The following is a 19,089-nucleotide window of genomic DNA, read 5'->3' as shown; positions in this document are numbered from 1 at the left end:
ATGTATGTGTTTGTGTGTTTGTTTTGTGTATGTGGGCTCAAATGCCCCTTCATGTATGTGCAGATCAGAGGGCAACTTACGAGAGTCATTTATTTCCTTCAACTATGTGGGTTCTGAGACTCAAACTTAGAATAGAGTTCCATATTTATACTGATGAGGATAATCTATCAAAGAAGACAGAGACAAGGTAGCTAAGGAGTAACAATAACAGCAATCATCATCATCATTATCATATCATCATCAAAGTTCCCTTAAATTCTTGTTTATATATCACCTTATAACCATTGTTTATAAACTTGTTTTAAAATCTTGGGGGAGGAGAACAATTTCCTCCTTCTCCTTTTTCTTGTTCCTCCTCTTCCTATGCTGCCTCTTCTTTCTTCTATTTTCTTTTCTTCCTTCTCCTAAAAACAGTACTGGAGACTGAACCTAGGACCTATGTGTGCTAGGTAAATGCTCTAATGTTGAGCTGCATCCTCAGCCTTTTTTTTTTTTTACTTTTTATTTTGAGATAGGGTTTCACTGGGCTGTCCAGGCTGGTTTTGAATTTGTTATCCTCCTGCCTTGCAAGTAACTGGAAGTGCTTGCCAGTGCCATCAGCCCCACTTCCACTACTTCTCTGAATGAATACTAAAACTTTAACGAACTGGTCCAAACAAAAGATGTCATTGATGTCCTGATTGACCTTTGTCTCAATTATTTTATTTTGTTTTTGTTTGACACATAACTGTTTATATTTAGGAGGTACAGTGTAGTTTGATATATGTGGTCATTGTTGTGATGCTAAGATTCTGTTCATTTGTTGTGCAATTTAGTGAAGCCTGACAGAATAGGATTCTTACAAAATGGTGCTTCCTTAAAACAAAGAGCTTTCTAGTTTTAAATTTATTTTTATTTTTTCATTTAAAAATTTTAATTTTTTGAGAATTTCATATGTGAACACGTATTGCCATAATTTTTTTTTCCTCTCCACTCTCCAACTCCTCCCATGTCTTCAACAGTAGGGTCTTATCTTCAACCTCTGGGAGGCAACCAATGGTAACAGTAATAGCCTATGTTGTCTTGGGAGTTGCTTAAACTCACCTGAAAAACAATTCAAGAGAAAGTTTCCTTATTTACACTGTGGTTTTCGTTAGAGAGTCTGGGGCTCCTTGGGAGAAAATTATTGTCCCAAGAGGCATAATGTCATTCAGACTCTTCCCCCCTTCTCTCTCTCTCTCTCTCTCTCTCTCTCTCTCTCTCTCTCTCTCTCTCTCTCTCTCTCTCTGTGTGTGTGTGTGTGTGTGTACACTCCTACACTTACATAAATTATGTATGTATTTCTAAAGATTTATTTTTATCTTATGTGTATTAGTGTTCAATTTTCATGTATGTATTGTGTGTACTGTGTGCACACCTGGTTTTTGTGGAGGCCAGAAGAGAACATCTGATTCCCTAGAACAGGAGTTACAGAAGCTTGTAAGCTGCCAGGTGGGTGTCTGGGAACTGAACCCAGGTCATCTGAAAAAAAACAGCCAACGCTCTTAACTTCTGAGCAACCTCTCTAGCCACCTATACATGTATTTTTGTTTTGTTTTGTTTTCAAGACAGGATTTTTTTTTGTAATCTTGCTGTTCTAGAACTAGCTTTGTAGATCTACCAGGCTGTTTTCATTATATGTGTATTTTTAAGTGACGATAAAATGTTTTTATATGGCTTTTTCAAACATGCTTAGTATTATTTACCTCTCCTCCCTCGCCCTCCATATTTTCCTTCTTTTCCAATTAAATCCTCCCACACATTTGTCCCATTTCCACTTTCATAGCACCTGTGTCCTACTAACTCCATCTCTAGGGCTTTACCATCCACAGACCCATTTTGCTTTCCTGGTTTCTGCAGTTATGCCAGGATGTATACTTACTCCTAAATGTTCAGAGCTTTAAGCTACAAATAAGAGAGAGCGTACAAACGACAGCCTACAGAATGGGAAAAGATCGTAACTAACCCCACAGCAGACACACGTCTGATCTCCAAAATATACAAAGAACTCACAAAATTGGACACCAAAAGATCACATAATTCAATAAAAAAAATGGAGTACAGAGATAAACAGAGAACTCTCAACAGAGGAATCTCAAATGGCTGAAAGACACTTAAGGAAATACTCAACATCCTTAGTCATCAGAGAAATGCAAATCAAAACTTTGGGATTTCATCTTACACCTGTAAGAATGGCCAAGATCTAAAACACTGATGACAACTTATGCTGGAGAGGATGTGGGGTAAAGGGAACACCTCTGCATTGCTGGTGGGAGTGCAAGCTGGTACAACCCCTTTGGATGTTAGTGTGGCGATTTCTCAGAAAATTAGGAAACAACCTTCCTCAAGACCCAGCAATACCACTTTTGGGTATATATCCAAAGAATGCTCAATCGTGCCACAAGGACATGTGCTCAACTACGTTCACAGCAGTTTTGTCTTAGTCAGATCCTGTAAACAACCTAAATGCTCCTCGACCAAAGAATAAATAAGGAAAATGTGGTACATTTTCACAATGGAGTACTACACAGCAGATAAAAATAATGATATCTTGAATTTTGCAGGAAAATGGATGGAGCTAGAAAACATCATTTTGAGTGAGGTAATCCAGACCCAGAAATACAAATATCACATGTGCTCACTCATAGGTGGTTTTTAAACATAAAGCAAAGAAAACCAGCCTACAAACCACAATCCCAGAGAATCTAGGCAACAAAGAGGACCCTCAGAGAGACATACATAGATCTAAACTACATGGGTAGTAGAAAAAGACAAGATCTCCTGAGTAAATTGTGAGCATGGGTACCTTGGGAGAGGGTTGAAAGGAAAAGGAGAGGCAAGGAAGGGGAGCAGAGAAAAATGTAGAGCTCAATAAAAATCAATAAAAATAAATAAATAAAAAAGAGAGAACATACAACATTTGTCTTTCTGGATATGCGTTGCCTCACTCAATATGATCTTTTTTAGTTTCATCCTTTTACATGCAAAGCTCATGATTTAATTTTTCTTTATATCTGATTAAAAATCCATAGTATATATTTACCACATTTTCATTATCCATTCATCACTTGAAGGAAATTTAGGTTGTTACCATTTCCCAGCTATGGTGAATAGAGCAGCAGCGAACATGGCTGAACAAGTATCTGTGGAGTTGGATGTAGAATCCTTTGGGCATATGCCAAGGACTGGGACAGCTGGATTATATGGTAGATTTACTTTTTAGCTCTTTGAGCGTTCTTCACACTGATTTCTATAATGAATGCACCAGTTTGTAATCCTACCAATAGTGAACGAGAGTTCCCATTTTCCCACATTCTCAGCAGCAGTTTTGTCAATTACTTTCTTGATTTTAGCCATCCTGAATGATTTAAGATGAAATCTCAAAGTAATTTTGATTTGCATTTTCTTAATCGTTAAAGATGAGAAACACTTCAAAGATATTTTTATTTCTCCTTTGAAAACCCTTTCTTCAGATACATAGACCATTTTCAATTGGGTCATTTGTTTTCTAGATTCTTCGTGTTTTCAGTTTTTTTGTGTTATGAATATTCATCCTCAATAAGATGAACAACTAACAAAAATTCTCTTCCATTCTGTGGGCTTCCTCTTCATATAACTGATTGACTGTTTCCATTGTTGCACATAAACTTTTTGTCAATTGCTGGCCTTAATTTCTGGACAAATGGAGTCCGATTCAGAAAGTCCTTTCCTAACACCTATATCTTGTAGGGTGCCACTTCGTTTTCTTCTAGCTGTTTCAGCATTCGGGTTTCACACTAAGGTCTTTTATCCATTTGAAATTAATTTTTTTTGGGTGGTAGTATAATTATTTCTTTTTTTTATTAAATTATAAAAGTTTCCATTTCAGCCCCTCCTCCCAACACCCTCCCACTCCCCCCACTCCCTCTCCATCCCCTAGAGCAGTCAGGGTTTCCTGCCCTGTGGGAAGTTCAAGTTCCTCCCCCCTCCCTCCAGGTCCAGGAAAGGTGAGAGTCCAAACAGACTGGAGCGCCAAAATCTAGTATATGCAGAGGAAGCAAGTCCCAGTGCCATTGTCAATAGCTTTTCAGAAAGACTCCGGGCCAGCCACATTCAGAGAATCTGGTTGGATCACGTCCTCGTTCAGTCCCAGTCCAACAGGCCCTGGTGGACTCTCATTATATCAGTTCCCTTGTATCAGTGGGTGCTCGCATCCCTCGCAGTCCTGATTGCTTTTTTTATTTTCTTCATCTTTCTGTTCCTCATTTGGACCGTGGAGTGCTCAGTTCGGTGTTCCAATATGGGTCTCCATCTGTATCGCCATCCAACGTCGGATGAAGGTTTCCTCTGCCCTTGCCTTCTTTGCTCACGTTCTCTTTCCTTCTGCCTCTTATTTGGACCTAGGAAGCTAGGTCCAGTGTTCCAACGTGGTTCTCCGCCTCCATCTCCATCCATCGCCAGATGAGGGTTCTATGGTGACATGCAAAATATTCATCAGTATGGTTGTGGGCCAAGGCCGGTTCAGGCACCCTCTCCTCTGTCCAGAGAACCATCTGGGGATCTCTCCTTGGACCGGGGATCCCCTTTATAATCAAGTCTCTTGTAAACCCTAAAATGATTCCCTTAGTTGAGGTATATACTTGCCTGATCCCATATCCATCCTTCCTCCCTCCCCCCCATCCCAGTCCCCCGATCTTTCCCCAATCCTCCCCTACTCCCTTCTCTCTAACCCTCTCCCTTTCCGACAACCCTCCCACCCCCCCATGCACCCGAGGTTACCTGGGACTCTTGTCTATTTCCTACCCCCTGGCGGATAGCTAAATAATCTTCATCAGGTTCATCTTCTTATTTAGCTTCTCTAGGATCACGAATAATAGGCTCAAAGACCTTTAATTATGGTTAGAATCCACTTATGAGTGAATACATACCATGTTCCTCTTTTTGGGTCTGGCTTACCTCACTCACTAAAGCGTTTTCTATTTCCATCCATTTGCATGCAAAATTCAAGATGTCATTGTTTTTTACCGCTGAGTAAAACTCTAATGTGTATATGTTCCACACCTTTTTTAACCATTCTTCTATTGAGGGGCACCTAGGCTGTTTCCAGGTTCTGGCTATTACAAATAGTGCAGCTATGAACATAGTTGAACAAATGCTTTTGTAGTATGTTAGGGAATCTCTAGGGTATATTCCCAAGAGTGGAATTGCTGGGTCCTGAGGGAGGTTGACTCCCAGTTTCCTGAGAAACCGCCACACTGATTTCCACTGTGGCTGTACAAGTTTGCATTCCCACCAACAATGGATGAGTGTTCCCCTCATTCCACATCCTCTCCAGCATAGGCTATCATTGGTGTTTTTGAGTTTGGCTATTCTGACAGGTGTAAGATGATATCTCAAAGTTGTTTTGATTTGCATTTCCCTGATCGCTAAGGAGGTTGAGCATGACCTTAAGTGCTTTTTAGTCCTTCGAAGTTCATCTGTTGTGAATTCCTGTTCAGTTCAGTACCCCAATTTTTAATTGGGTTAATTAGAGTTTTAGTGTCTAGTTTCTTGAGTTCTTTGTATATTTTGGAGATCAGACCTTTATCTGTTGCAGGGTTTGTGAAGATCTTTTCCCAGTCAGAAGGTAGCCTTTTTGTCTTACTGACAGTGTCCTTTGCTTTACAGAAGCTTCTCAGTTTCAGTAGGTCCCATTTATTTATTGTTTCTCTTATTGTCTGCGCTCCTGGGGTTCTACTTAGGAAGTGGTCTCCTGTGCCTATATCTTGTAGACTACTTCCCACTTTCTCTTCTATCAGGTTCAAAGTGGACGGATTAATGTTGATGTCTTTTATCCATTTGGACCTGAGTTTTGTGCATGGTGATAGATATGGACCTATTTTCATTCTTCTACAGGTTGACATCCAGTTATGCCAGCACCATTTGTTAAAGATGCTATCTTTCTTCCATTGTATAGCTTTAGCTCCCTTGTCAAAAATCAGGTGTTCATAAGTTTGTGGGTTAATATCCGGGTCTTCTATTCGATTCCATAGGTCGACTTCTCTGTTGTTATGCCAATACCAAGCTGTTTTCAATACTGTTGCTCTGTAATACAGTTTGAAGTCAGGGATGGTGATGCCTCCAGAGGTTCCTTTATTGTATAAGATTGTTTTGGCTATCCTGGGTTTTTTGTTCTGCCATATGAACTTGATTATTGTTCTCTCAAGGTCTGTAAAGAAGTTTGATGGGATTTTGATGGGAATTGCATTGAATCTATAGATTGCTTTTGGTAGAATTGCCATTTTTACTATGTTGATTCTCCCTATCCAAGAGCAGGGAAGGTCTTTCCATTTTCTGGTATCCTCCTCAATGTCTTTCTTCAAAGACTTAAAGTTCTTGTCTAATAGGTCTTTCACTTCCTTGGTTAGAGTTACACCAAGATATTTTATGCTATTTGTGGCTATCATGAAAGGTGATGTTTCTCTGATTTCCCTCTCTGCTTCTTTATCCTTTGTGTATAGGAGGGCTACAGATTTTTTGGAGTTGATCTTGTATCCTGTCACATTACTAAAGGTGTTTATCAACTGTAGGAGTTCTTTGGTAGAGTTTTTGGGGTCGCTGATGTACACTATCATATCGTCTGCGAATAACGAAAGTTTAACTTCATCTTTTCCAATTTGAATCCCCTTGATCCCCTTATGTTGTCTTATTGCTATTGCTAGAACTTCAAGCACTATATTGAAGAGGAATGGTGAGAGTGGACAGCCTTGTCGTGTTCCTGATTTTAGTGGAAAGGCTTTGAGTTTCTCTCCATTCAATTTGATGTTAGCTGACGGTTTGCTGTATATTGCTTTTATTATATTTAGGTATGATCCTTGTATCCCCAGTCTCTCCAACACCTTTATCATAAATGGGTGTTGAATTTTGTCAAATGCTTTTTCAGCATCTAGTGAGATGATCATATGGTTTTTTTCTTTCAGTTTATTTATATGATGGATTACATTGATAGATTTGTGTATGTTGAACCAGCCCTGCATCTCTGGGATGAAGCCCACTTGATCATAATGGATAATTTTTCTAATGTGTTCTTGGATTCGGTTTGCCAGTATTTTATTGAGTATTTTTGCGTCAATGTTCATGAGTGAGATTGGTCTGTAATTCTCTTTCCTGGTTGTGTCTTTGTGTGGTTTTGGTATCAGGGTAACTGTAGCTTCATAAAAAGAGTTTGGCAGTGATTCTTCTGTTTCTATATTGTGAAATACATTAAGGAGTATAGGTATTAGCTCTTCCTGGAAGTTCCGGTAGAATTCTGCATTGAAACCATCTGGTCCTGGGCTTTTTTTGGTAGGGAGATTTTTGATAACAGCTTCTAATTCTTCACGACTGACAGGTCTATTTAGATTGTTCACCTCTTCTTGGTTCAACTTTGGTATATGGTACTTATCTAAAAAAATGTCCATTTCTTTTACATTTTCCAACTTTGTGGCATATAAATTTTCGTAGTAAGATCTAATGATTCTCTGAATTTCCTCTGTGTCTGTGGTTATGGCCCCCTTTTCATTTCTGATCTTATTAATTTGCATGTTCTCTCTCTGCCGTTTGATTAATTTGGATAGGGGTTTGTCGATCTTGTTGATTTTCTCCAAGAACCAGCTTTTTGATTCATTGATTCTTTGGATTGTTTTCTGTGTTTCTATTTTGTTGATTTCAGCCCTCAGTTTGATTATTTCCAGTCTTCTACTCCTCCTGGGTGAATCAGCTTCTTTTTTTTCGAGAGCTTTCAAGTGTGCTGTTAAGTCTCCAATGTGTGCTTTCTCCGTTTTCTTTAATTGGGCACTTAGTGCTATGAACTTTCCTCTTAGCACTGCTTTCATAGTGTCCCATAGGTTTGAGTATGTTGTGTCTTTATTTTCATTAAATTCAAGGAAGACTTTAATTTCTTTCTTTATTTCTTCCTTGACCCAGGGGTGATTTAGTAGTTGACTGTTCAACTTCCATGAATTTGTTGGCTTCCTGGGGGTAGCACTGTTCTTGAATTCCAACTTTAATCCATGGTGGTCTGAGAAGACACAGGTGGTTACTAATATTTTTTTGTATCTGTGGAAGTTTGCTTTGTTACCCAGTATGTGGTCAATTTTCGAGAAGGTTCCTTGAGCTGCAGAGAAAAAGGTATATTCTTTCCTATTTGGGTGGAATGTTCTATAGATGTCTGTTAAGTCCATTTGATTCAATACCTCCAATAATTCTCTTAATTCTCTGTTAGGTTTCTGTCTGATTGACCTGTCCATTGGTGAGAGAGGAGTGTTGAAGTCTCCTACTATTAGTGTGTGTGGTTTGATGACTGCCTTGAGTTCTAGAAGTGTTTCTTTAACATAAGTAGGAGGCTTTATATTAGGGGCGTAGATATTCAGGATTGAGACTTCCTCCTGATTAATTGTTCCTGTTATGAGTATAAAATGTCCATCTCCATCTCTTCTGATTGATTTTAGTTTGACGTCAATTTTGTTGGAGATTAGAATGGCCACGCCTGCTTGTTTCTTAGGTCCGTTTGCTTGAAAAACCTTTTCCCAACCCTTTACTCTGAGTAAATGTCTGTCTTTGTGGTTGAGGTGTGTTTCTTGTAAACAGGAGAATGTTGGATCCTGTTTTCGTATCCAGTCTCTTAGTCTGTGCCTTTTTATAGGTGAATTGAGTCCATTAATATTAAGTGATATTAATGACCAGTGGTTGTTGACTCCGGTTATTATTATTTTTTGTTTGTTTGATTAATAGAGTTTGTATGTGTCCCTTCTTTGAGTTAAGCTCGTGGAGGGTCGCTAGATGTCTGAGTTATTGTAAGCAGTGCTGGCAATGTTGGACTCCTTTGGTTGCAATTTTCCTTCTATTACTTTCTGTAAGGCTGGGTTTGTGGCTGCGAATTGTTTAAATTTGTTCTTATCCTGGAATATTTTGTTTTCTCCATTGATAGTGAATGATAGCTTGGCTGGGTATATTAGTCTGGGCTTGCATCCATGGTCTCTTAGTTTCTGCAGTACCTCTATCCAGGACCTTCTGGCTTTCATGGTTTCCATAGAGAAGTCCGGTGTGAGTCTAATAGGTTTACCTTTATAAGTTACTTGCCCTTTTTCCTTTGCAGCTCTTAATATTCTTTCTTTAATCTGTATGTTTTGTGTTTTGATTATTATATGGCGAGGGGATTTTTTTTTGATCAAGCCTATTCGGTGTTCTGTATGCTTCTTGAACCTTCATAGGAATATCATTCTTTAGATTGGGAAAGTTTTCTTCTATAATTTTGTTGAATATATTTTCTGGTCCTTTGATCTGCAGTTCTTCTCCTTCTTCAATCCCTATTATTCTTAGATTTGGTTTTTTTATTGTGTCCCAGATTTCTTGAATGTTTTGTGATGAGAATTTATTGGATTTGCTGTTTTCTTTGATCAGAGCATTTATTTTCTCTATGGTATCTTCAGACTCTGAGATTCGTTCTTCCATCTCTTGTATCCTATTGGTTATGCTTGATTCTGTAGTCTCTGTTCGTTTACCTAGATTTTCCATATCTTGCCGGCCCTCGTTTTGTGTTTTCTTCATTGCCTCCATTTCAGTTTTCAATTCTTCAACTGTTTCCATTACCTGTTTGATTGTTTTTTCTTGGTTTCCCAATATATCATTCATGGATTTACTCATTTCTTCGATGTTTTTTTTTATATTTTTCATCCATTTCTTTACTCATTTCTTCAATCTTTTTGTTATACTTCTCATCCAGTTCTTTAAGGGAATTATTCATATCCTGTTTAAGGGACTCTATTGCTTTCATAATGGCATTTTTTCCCGCTTCTTCTGAATTAAGAGGTTCAAGTCCTTCTATTGTAGGGTCATTGGGTTCTGGTGTTTTCATGTTGTTTTTTAGATTGTTGGAGGAGTTCTTGCCTTGGCGTCTGCCCATCTCTTCCTTCAAATGCTCTCTACTGGATCTTCTAGTACCAGGTCAGGTTCCCTTGTTGGGCAGGGAATTCACTGACAGAAGGCCTACCTTTCCTCAGGCAGTCTATTGAAACACAGGCACTCCCTACTACCGGGTTGTACTCACAACCCAGGCCCAGCGAGCAAGGGAGTTGCTCTGGGGAAATCTTGTGGCCCCAGAGGGAAGGGGGGAAGAGAGGAAGGTGTACCTGGATAAAGGCTGGGACGGGATTCGGGAGAGCTCCGCAGGGAGGAGTCGCCTCTGCCTGGTGACCAGATTGTCGAGGGGGGCGGGGAAAGGCTGAATTCCTCCTAGAGGAAGCCCTCTGGCCAGGGGAAAACTCACCCCTCCTCCAATGGAAGTCTGCTAGAAGTTCACTCTCTCTTGCTGGCCAGGAATGTGATTGAGCTGAGACAGGGCTTGCCTGTCCTCAGACAGGCTCTCAAAGCACCGGAGCTGCCCCTGCCGGACTGAGCCCACAGTCCAGGCCCAGCGTGCAAGGGAGCAGCTCTGGGGAGATCTTGTGTCTCCAGAGGGGAGGGGGGGAAGGTTGAAATTAATTTTTATGCAGAGCAGTTGCTAGGGATTTAACTTCACTGTTCTACATGTGGACATCTGATTTTCCCATCACCATTTGCTGAAGATACTATCTTTCCTCCACTGGGTGTTCTTGGCATCCTGTTAAGTGCACTTACCATTTGGGTTGTCTATATTTTCCATTGACCTACATGTCTGTGTCACTGTCATGTTGTTTTGTTTTGTTTTCTGTTGTTTTTTATCTGTTTCCCTGATTTTTTTGTTTCCTTGATTTTTTAATTATCACTCTAATATAACTTGAGATGAGCAGTGTTCACTTTGTTCAGGATTGCTTTGACTACCTAGGGTCTTCTGTGGGTTGAGAATTTTTTTCTATTTCTATAAAGAATATCATGTTTTTATTGGAATTTCATTCAATCTGTACATTGCTTTTGCTGGAATGACCATGTTCACAATATTAATTTTACCAATCGTGACTACAGAAACTCTTTCCATCCTCTAGTGTCTTCCTTAATTTCTTCAGAAATTTAAGGTTTTCATTAAGGTCTTTTGTTTATTCATAGATAGCTGACCTTTTTGAAAGCTGTTGTCAATTTGAGTGTTTCCATGATCTTTCTCATGGTGTTTGTTATTAGCATAGAGAAAGGCTATTGATTTTTACTAGTTGATTTTATATCCTACTACTTTGCTCAAAGTATTGATCACTTCTAGGAATGTTCTAGTGGAATTTTGGCATATGCTTTATGTCATATATCACCTTCATATCGGTATGATTTGGTGTATTCTTTTCCTAGTTTTATTCCTTTATTTTCCTTCTCCTGTCGCTAACCAGTCCTTGCAGCACTATATTGAAAAGGAGTTGGGATGGTGGAAAGCTGTGTCTCAATCTTGATTTTCATGGAATTGCTTTGAGTTTTTCCCACTTAGGATGATGTTGGCTGTGGGATTTGTCGTATATAGCCTTTATTATGTTGATATATTTCCCTTCAGTCCTGTTCTTTCTATGACTTTTATCATGAAGGCATGTTGTGTTTTGTCAAGGGACTTTTCTACATCTATTGAGATGATCATATATTTTTGTTTGAAAGTACATTTATATGACATTACATTAAATGATTTATGTTTATTTATAAATCATTCGTGTTCAGTTAGGGTAACCATTAAGACATATCACCATGAGCAAAAGCAATTTGGAGAGGAAAAGCTTTATTTCAACTCAGGTCACACTTCATCACTGAGGGAAGTCAGAACTGCAACAGAGGGCATGGAGGAGTGCTTCTTACTCGCTTGCTTCTCATGACCTGGTCAACCTGCCTTCTTATAGTACCCAAGACCTCCATCTCAGGGGTATCACCACTTGCAGTAGGGTGCACCCTCCACACATGAATCACTAATTAAGTAAATGCCCCCACAGACTTGCCCACAGGTCAATTTATTTTCTCAATTAGGATTTCCTCTTCCCAGATATGTCTAAGTTTGTGTTGAATTGACAAAAGCCAATCAACACAACTGACCCATTGTCAACTTGACACACATTATTATCAATCTTATATATTAATAACACTTATTAATCTATAATCTTTTCTTTCCTGTTCAGCCCCAAGGTCTCATATTAATATTAATATCAAAATATAAAGAATTCCAGCTTTTAAAAGTTCCACATTCTTTAAAACCTCACTTTAAAAATAGTCTCTTTAAAACATTCAAAGGTTCTTTCAAAGTTCAACATTTCTCTAAAATACCCAAAGTCTCTCTGAAATATCCAAAGTCTCGCTAAAATTCCAGAGTCCCTTAACTGTGCACTTCTGTGAAATTAATAAGTTATATATTTTTTAATTTCAAAAGGGAAGAGTCGAAGTATAGATACAATACAAAAAAATCAAAGCAGACCCAAATTCCAATAGTATAGAAAGGTCAGTCATTGATGTCTTTGACCCAGTCATGATGCTCTGGTCTCCAAAGACTCTGTACCATCTCTCTGGCTCTTCCTTCTTCAGCACACACAAACTTGTCACCTAGGCTCAGAACGACCCCAATCCAAGACTGCTACTCTTCTTGGCTGTCATCCCATAGCACTGGCATCTTCAAAATGCTGGGGTCTCCACTCCACCTGAGCTTCATCATTACCAATAGCCTTTTGTAGGCTCTCTTTGGGGACTCTAAGCCTGCCACAGGTGAAGTTTCAATTTCTCTCCATGACCCCTTCAGTTCCGGGGATTCTATTGCAACTCAAGTTGTACCTTCACCAGTGGCCTTTCCTGGCTTCTCACAGTGCCAAGCCTCAGATGCTCTCCATGACCCTTTCATTCTTTCAAACTTAGTACCACCTGGGAAGATCTTACACATTACCAAGTTTGGCTGCCAGTATGAGGTACAGCCTTGGATACTTGTGGAACACTGCTTCTGTGTGCTGACTCTGAAGAAACACCTCCCAGAAGATACCACCTCAATGATACTGGTCTCTTCCTAATCATAGTTGATTCTTCAGCCCCAGGTGACCAGAACCACAAATTTTTAATTTAAAATATCACATTAATAGCCTTATAGAGTCTTTGCTTTCCTCTAAAGCTTCACAAATCAGGTCTTCATCTTTTTTGCATAGCTCTCAACATTCTTGTCTTCCAAGTTCCCACAATAGCTCAGTAAGCTCCGAAGCAACCAATGGCTTTTCTAGCCCCAAGTTCAAATACTAGCACAGATCCTCCCCCAAACACATGGTCATGTCTGTCACAATGAAACACCCATGAACCTGTGACCTATTTCTGACTTAGTTTGGGCTTCTATTGTGCTGAGAACATAAAGAACCTTGTTCTAGCACTAAGGAAACCAAGAATGTTTTCAGCCCGGAAGTCTGAGAATGGAATCTGAGAGTAGCTAATAGTCTAGATGATCCTTGCATTATCTGTAGGGCCGGGCCATACCAAGCTCTCAGAAGTAGGACAGGAGGTGGCTAATAGTCTAAGTGACCTTTGTATTATCTGTATGGTCAGGGGTTCCCCCAAGCTCTCACAACCAGGACCAGAGGTAGCTAATAGCTCAGACGACCTCTGAACTATCTGTATGACTGAGACCACACCAGATCCTCCCCCAGGTCCTTAAGATAACACATGTAGCCTCTCTCTAGAACCTGTCTTCATGGAAGAAGTGACACGTACTTTGAGAAGAGTTTCTATGTAATTGTGCCTCATTGTTCACTCAATCTTTTTTTTCCCCAAAGTTTTCTGTACTTAAATATGCTTACAATAAATGGCTCAGGGTCAGACTCTAGAAGTTTGAACCAACACCATCTAACTAAGTGATGTTGAACCAGATTTCCTTCTTGCTTCACATGGATTGTTACTCTGCCTGCCCTGGTGGTCACAGAGACCCCCAAATCGTGGCTGTGAGAAAAGTAACTTGGGGAAGAATAAAGGGTCTATTTTAAATCTACAGTTCCACATGGAAGGAAGTCAGGGCAAGCACATGGAGGCAGGAACTGAAGCAGAAGCCACAGAGGAGTGTTGCTTACTGGCTTGCTCTCCATGGCTTATCACCCTGCTTTCTAATATTCCCAGAACCACCATCCTGGGGTGGGGGAGTCACTGTACACAATGGGATGGGCTTGTTCACATTAATTACTAATTATTAAAAGGCCCCATATGCTTGCCTACAAAGCATTCTGGTGGGGGCATTTTCTCAAATGAGGCATCCTCTCCCCAAATTACACTAACCTGTGGAAAGTTGACATAAAAATTAGCCAGCACACTTGGGAAAGCTAAAGTCAGGCAAGTCGATTAGACAAGAATGGAACACAGGGTGTGTAGCTTGGACCAAGCTTCCAGACTGGGAATAGCACAGGCAGAACTAGCCAGATTCTGTTGGCAACAGCACAGATGGGATTAACTAGATTCAGTATCAGTACATTTTAAAAGTGTAATTAGCAATCATCTAACAGTAAAACATATGGTAGCACCATTTAACCATCATTTTAACAAGGTTGTTGCATTTTGATTTACATAATTATATTTGTAGTGGTTTGAATGAGAATAGCCCTCATAGGCTTGTATCTTTGAATTCATGATCCCCAGTTGGTGGAACTGTTTGAAAAGGATTATGATGCATAACCTTCATGGATGGGTCACTAGGGGAAGGCTTTGAGGTTTCAAAAGACTCATGCCAGGGCTGGGGTGTCTCTATCATTGCCTCCTACTTGTGCATGAAAATGTAAAAACATAAGCCAAATTAAATATTTTCTTTTCCAACTTGCCCTGGGCTTATGACTTCAGAGGGCTAGAGAGTCCATAGTGGAGGAGCAAAGGCATGGTAGCAGGAATAACAGAGAGTCATTTGCTCTATTTCCCTCATGACTGTTAGCTCAACATGTAATCTTTCAGCTGCTTCTGTAAACCAGCCTCCTACTGGATGCTTTCTTTTAAAAGTTGCCTTGGTCATGGTATCCCTTCACAGCAATAGAAAAGTAATGAGGACACCCTCCAAGTCGTCACATTCCAAATTCTCCTTGGACCATACATCTAAGCCCCCTCACTGGAGTTATAGTATAAAACTTTGCACCTCACATTTTTTTTGTAGACTCATGCAAAATATTGATGATCTGGTGACTTTTCTCCAATAAGGGCCTGTAGATCTTAGCAAATTTCCTCTTGATAAAACTAAATTCCCTGGGGTATTTGGAATCTAGGCCAGAGGATTTGGCCTGAAGCTTTTGAGAGCATACTTAACCACCAGAGGCTTCAGTTCCAAGGCTAAGGAGTAGCCCCATCAAAGTCTTCAGGGAAACTGAGAATGTCATAGCATTCAATAACTGGACCATTTTCCATGCTTGCCGTAATCTCCAATCCCTTGTACTGTTAGCTTTGGGGGCCAGAAAAGACTCACTGAAATGATGGATATAGTTTGGACTGGGTGAGATTTAGGCACAGGCAGAGGAGGGCCTAAGAAAGGCAAGAGGAAACAGATTTTGGAAAAACTGGCCCAAGATGGAGACAGCAGCAGAGGACCTGATCAGTATTATCAGGTAGAAGGCTTAAGGCTGAGCTGGAGCAGTCCACTAAGGAACGTTTGCCTTAGCTGTTGTGGCAAAAGGAAGCAGTGCCCCAAATCAATTGTACAGAAGATGATCCTGTAATTTTCCCTGCCTTCACAGATCACTCTGTGTGCTAAGTAGCTTTGAAATAGAATAAGGTAGAAAAGAGTAATAACTAGATTCTGATTGATTGATTTATTTAGTAATTTACTTAAAGCACTGCCTGTACTGTCTATTTGACAAGAATGACGTCACTTGCTACCTGAAACAGAATGATCTAGAGAAATAGCTGAAACAAGGGACCGTTGCCCTTAACAACCAGCTGACTGTTGCCCTTAACAACCTGCTGACTGCCACATAAGCATCTGTAAAATTTTCCTAGCTTGCTTGCCCCACCTTGTGGTTTTACAGTATAAAATGAGAATACAAATGACCTTTCTGAAGTCTTTCAGAAGCTATCCTGGCTTTGGTCCTGTGTTGACATTTCCTCTCTTCCACTGTCATGGTATTGGAGTGCTTATTCCAGAAAGATTTCCACAACAGCTATAATCAGCAAAACTTCATGCACAAGTGACTAAAATCTATTACATGTCAAATGCCACTCACCTTCCTAGCAGTGGCAGCTCCCCAATCTTTATTTAATCTTTATTTCTGTGTTATTGAGTTTAGATGCTTTGTATATTTTTATTTAAAATATTGTTACATAGTTCGCTTCCTTCCCTTTACTGCCTCCAGTCCCTCCTAAGTCGAAGCCCTTCCTTCCTCACACTCCCTCCATATTTCCCACTCCAAAATTTGTAGCTTTTATTTCCAGATTATTATTGCTACATATATATGTGTGTGTATATATATGTATGCATGAATATATAAATTTAACCTGCTGAGTCCGTTTTTGGTGTGTGTGTGTGTATATGCATGTGGTTTCAGGGCCGACCACACTATACTTAACAACCATCTGGGGAGCTGTTATCAGTTGCTTGTCCAGGGATATGACTCTGCAAGATTTCCACTTTCCTTTGTTAATATTTTCCATTGATATTGCCATTGTCCCCATCTTGTTTATGTAGCCATTTATATGAGAGACTTTTACAACATACTTCCTGGTATCCTGGCTCTTACAGTCCTTCTGCCTTCTCTTTCTCAGTGCTTCCCAAGCTATAGGTGTAGATGTATCCATTGGGACTGGATGATGACACACTGATCTCTGCATTGTATTCATGTATTAGTTGGGGTTCACTGGAGAAACGGGATGGATAGAATGAATGTATATACATTAAAAACAAGATTTATTAAAATGCTTACAGTCTGTGGTCTAACTATCCCAGCAAGTGCTGTCTCCTGACAGAAATTTTAAGAATCCAATAATTGTTTGGCTCATGAAGCCTGGATGACTTAGATGGTCTTCAGTATATGTAAGAATCCAAAAGAAGTAGGCTCTTCTATGCCTGTGAAGGAATGAACTTGCCACTGAGAAGAGGGCAAGCAGCCAAAAAGTAAAATCTTCCTTCTTCCATGTCCTTTATGTAGACTGCCACCAGAAAATGTGACCCAGATTTAGGGTGTCTTATAACCTCAAATGATCTGGATTTAAGGTGGGTCTTCCAACCTCAAATCATCCAATCAAGAAAAATCCCTCACAGATGTGCCCAGATGCTTGGACTTTAGTTAATTCCACATGTAGTCAAGTTGACAACCAAGAATAGCCATCACAGTCCAATTGTGGTTTTCTGTGGTGACTTCCATTTGTTGTAAAGATAAACTTCTTTGATGAAGGATGTCTTAGGGTTTCTGTTGCTGTGAAGAGACACCATGACCACAGCAACTCTTATAAAGGAAAACATTTCATTAGGGCTGGCTTACAGTTTCAGAGGTTTAGTTCATTATCATCATAGCAGGACATGGTGGCATGCTGGCAGACATGGTGCAGGAGAAGGACCTGAGAGTTCAACATCTTAATCAGAAGGAGAAAGAGTCTCTGTACCACAGTGGGTGTGGCTTGAGCATATAAAACATTAAAGCTTGCCCCTTTAGTGACACACTTCCTTCAACAAGGCCACACCTACTCCAGTAAGGTTACATCTCTTATAGTCTCACTCCCTATAGGCCACTGAATGCCTATAAGCATTCAAACACATGAGTCTATGGGGACCATTATCTATCTATTCAAACCACTACATTCCACTCTCTGGGTCCCAAAGGCTCATAACCACAACAAATGCAAAATGCATTTAGTCCAATTTCAAAAGTTCCCATTGTCTATAACAGTCTTTTCTGAGATTCATTCAATCTCTTACTGTGATACCCTATAAAATAAAAAAAATCGCATGCTTCCAAAATATAATGGCATGGAATATACATGACCCTTCCAAAGCATAGGGAAAGGAGCATAGTGAGGAAAAACTGGACCAAAGAAAACAAACAAACAAACAAACAAACAAAACAGCTGGGCAAACTCCAGACGCTGCATCTCTATGTCTCATGTCAAAACACTCTTCAGATATGCAACTCCTTTCAGTTTTGTTGACTGCAACACCCCTTTCTCTCTCTCTCTTGAGCTGGTTCCACTCCCTGTTAGCAGCTCTCCTTGGCAGGTATCCAGTGGCTCTGGCATCTCCAACATCTTGATGTCTCCAAGGCAATCCAGGCTTCACCTTCACAGCTTCACACAATGGCCTCTCTGGCCTACACTTAGGGACACACCTGACACGTGTCTGACCTCAACACCTTTCCTTAGTCACAGAGACGATTCCATAACCCCGTTTTTGTATCCTTGACTCTAACGTCAGAACCATGTGACTGAAGCTGCCAAGTTCAGTTGCTTGCTGGAGTTGGAACATAGCTCTCTCATTCAATTACATCTTTACCAGCTGAAACCTCTTGAGCCAGGCCACCACAGCTCAAATCACCCTCAGCACCACTATCTTCCATGTCCTTTTAGTATGACCCATAAAGCAGTACTTAAAGCATTCCACTGCTTTCCTCACCCAAACTCCCAAAGTCCAAATTCCTCCAAACAAAAGCATGGTCAGGCCTATCTCAGAAATACCCCAGTCTCTGGTACCAACTTCTGTCTCAGAGCTTCTATTGCAATGATGAGACTCCATGATCACACCTCTCATAAGGGAAACATTTAATTGGGGCTAGCTTACAGTTTCAGAAGTGTAGTCCATTGTCATCACGGCAGGACATGGCAGTGTGCCGACAGACATAGTACTGGAAAAGGAGCTGAGAGTTCTACATCTTGATCTGCAGGCAGCAGAAGGAGACTGTGTCCTACACTGGGTGTAGCTTAAGCAATAAGACCTTAAAGTCTGCCTCCACAGTGAGATATTTCCTCCAACAAGACCACACCTACTCAAACAAGACCACACCTCCTAATAGTGCCATTCCCTATGGGCCAAGCGTTCAAACACATGAGTTGATGGGGGCCATTCCTATTCAAACCATAACAAGAGGCAATAGCTATTCATATCTGTGGGGAAAAAGACAAGATTTATGAGGTAATTAAAATTACGCTAGGTGTAGATATTTTCTAAGATCCATGATATCACTAGCCCCAGGGAGTCAGCTAGGTTTCTAGTACCGGATATTG

The 19,089-nt window shown here is 40.2% G+C and overlaps 1 long non-coding RNA gene across 1 annotated transcript in view; it reads left to right on the top strand.

Annotated features, from left to right (window-relative positions):
* Positions 1–19,089, top strand: part of LOC146889148 (uncharacterized) — a 122,392-nt gene that overhangs the window by 24,017 nt on the left and 79,286 nt on the right. The gene's annotated exons all lie outside the window — the stretch shown is intronic.

The sequence above is a fragment of the Myodes glareolus genome, chromosome X (genome assembly GCF_982192425.1).
Source record: "Myodes glareolus chromosome X, mMyoGla1.1, whole genome shotgun sequence".
NCBI lineage: Eukaryota > Metazoa > Chordata > Mammalia > Rodentia > Cricetidae > Myodes > Myodes glareolus.
This window is presented reverse-complemented; position numbering and strand designations above follow the sequence as displayed.